The 2,526-nt window shown below is 39.2% G+C and overlaps 1 pseudogene; it reads right to left on the bottom strand.

Annotated features, from left to right (window-relative positions):
* Positions 1 to 541: 541 nt before the first annotated feature.
* Positions 542 to 1,504, bottom strand: LOC130849482 (heterogeneous nuclear ribonucleoprotein A1-like; annotated as a pseudogene).
* Between the last annotated feature and the right edge of the window lie 1,022 nt (positions 1,505 to 2,526).

Raw genomic sequence — 2,526 nt, 5'->3', positions numbered from 1 at the left:
GGTGAACTCCAGGTCACAACACAGTAACTGTCAGTTCAACTACACCATGGTTTCTGAAGACAATAGCTTCTCCACCAAAGCAGGTGTAAATAAATTTCAAATGGAACCTGGCATCACCCTGAAGGAATTCTAACTTCATGCTGTTGGGGTAATTTACCAAAATGGCTTCAGAGTAGACTAACTTTACACAGCAAGTTTAAAAAAAGACACATTTATTCAGCATCATGATCAGACTATTACATTTAGCAATCAACAGCATGGGTGCAAAAAAAAAAAATCTACATTAAAACCCTTTGTTGGAATGCTTTACACTTTCCACAGAACAGAAACTAAAATAACCTGTTATACAATTAGTCACAAATACAGTCCTCAAGTTTTTTTTGCCCATACACATGAGTATTGTCTAAAACATGTCTTCTTTGTAGCAGCTAGGCCCTGCCACCACTGTGCTTGGCTGAGTTCACAAATCTGTTGTAACCTGTAGCTTCCCTGTCACTTCTCTGGCTCTCCTCTCCTGCTAAGCTTTGTTTCTTGGCAGTAATTAAAACCTTCTGCCACTGCCATTGCTACTGCTACTGCTGGAACTGCCATAGCCACCTTGGTTTCGTGGTTTGGCAAAGTATTGGCCTCCACCGCCACAGGGGCCAGAACTTCTGCCTCCAAAGTTCCCTCCTTTCATGGGTCCAAAATTTGAAGATTGATTGTTGTAATTGCCAAAATCATTGTAGCTTCCACCACCTCCAAAATTGCTTCCATCATTACCAAATCCATTATAGCCATCCCCACTGCCACCATATCCACCACCACCGCGGCTGCCACCAAAGCCACCTCGACCACTGAAGTTTCCTCCATGACAAAAGTTGTCATTCCCACCAAAACCACCTCCAAGACCACCACCAAAGTTTCCAGAACCACTTCGACCTCTCTGACTCGATGAAGCACTAGCCATCTCTTGCTTAGATAGGGCTTTCCTTACTTCACAGTTGTGGCCATTCACAGTGTGGTATTTCTGAACGAGAATCTTGTCTACGGAGTCATGGTCATCAAAGGTTACGAAATCAAAGCCTCTCTTTTTGCCACTGCCTTGGTCAGTCATGATTTCAATCACTTCAATTTTCCCTTACTGTTCAAAATAATCTCTTAAGTGATGTTCCTCAGTGTCTTCTTTAATGCCACTGACAAAAATCTTTTTCACAGTTAAGTGGGCACCAGGTCTTTGAGAATCTTCTCTTGAGATGGCCCTCTTTGGTTCCATAACTCTTCCATCCACCTTGTGTGGCCTTGCATTCATGGCCGCATCCACCTCCTCCACAGTGGCATAGGAGACAAACCCGAAGCCTCTGGAGCACTTCGTGTTTGGATCCCTCATTACCACACAGTCTGTGAACGTTACCCATCGCTCAAAATGACTCCTCAGACTCTCATCGGTTGTTTCAAAGCTCAAACCTCCAATGAAGAGCTTCTGCAGCTGTTCGGGCTCTTTGGGAGACTCTGACTTAGACATGACGACAGTGGAGAGGGGAGACATCAACGATGCTTACTCGGCGGTGTCCACGGGCAGAAAGCTTAGTCATCTTAAAACTAAAATTTTGTACCTCTGACCAACATCTCCTTATTTCTCCCACCCCCAACCCCTGGCAACCACCATTCTGCTTACTCTCTGAGTTTTTGAGTTCAACTTTTTCAGATTTTACATATAAGTGAGATCACACAGTATTTAAAAGACATTATTATCTCACATTGACCAAAATATTATACATATTATGTGTTAATATTTGATAATTGTTGATATTTCACTTTCTATATCTTTTCTCGTCAAGTCATATAATGTACACAAAGAATTGACTTTAAAATCACTTGCTCCTGTTTGTTCAGGAGTAATTAGTATATCAATTTCAGAGTTTATTCCAAAAAATATCCCATAAAGATACAATTGATCACTTTCCAACCTCACAGAATTGAGCTAGACTTGAACTCAGGCAAATAATTCTCCTCTAATTGCAAAAGACTAGATGAAACAGTTTATGTTTCTGCCGAATGCTTACCCTCCAAGATACTGAGGGAGAAAATTTCGTAGTTGTACTCCTATCTATTACAGCTCAGACTTGGGAAACAAATAAACATACTTAGGAAAAAGAAAGTTGCTCATGTTGCAGAAATAAAATAATTTTGTTACATGCACTTATTAAATTTTATTATGTAAAACTACAACCTACAAAATTGCAATCTAAATCAAATTAATGTATAATGCTGCTTATTGATAGCATCAGGCCATTTATTTGAGAAGAAACGTTGAGTATGAAGGAATTTGATAGAATGGTTACATTTATAGATTACATCATAATATTGTGTATATAGCTGATAAAGTAAACTACATGTTCAGTAAATATATATACACACACATATATCACAATCTAATTGCTACTTTCACAAACACACACACACAGAATTCTAAGGTTACTATATCCATAACAATTGTTTTCTTTACCATACAAAAACAGTTTTTAACATCAGTATTTCAAAACC

Source organism: Hippopotamus amphibius, chromosome 3 (genome assembly GCF_030028045.1).
Source record: "Hippopotamus amphibius kiboko isolate mHipAmp2 chromosome 3, mHipAmp2.hap2, whole genome shotgun sequence".
Taxonomy (NCBI): Eukaryota; Metazoa; Chordata; class Mammalia; order Artiodactyla; family Hippopotamidae; genus Hippopotamus; species Hippopotamus amphibius.
Note: the sequence above shows the minus strand (reverse complement) of the source record. Positions and strands in the feature narration are given on the sequence as shown.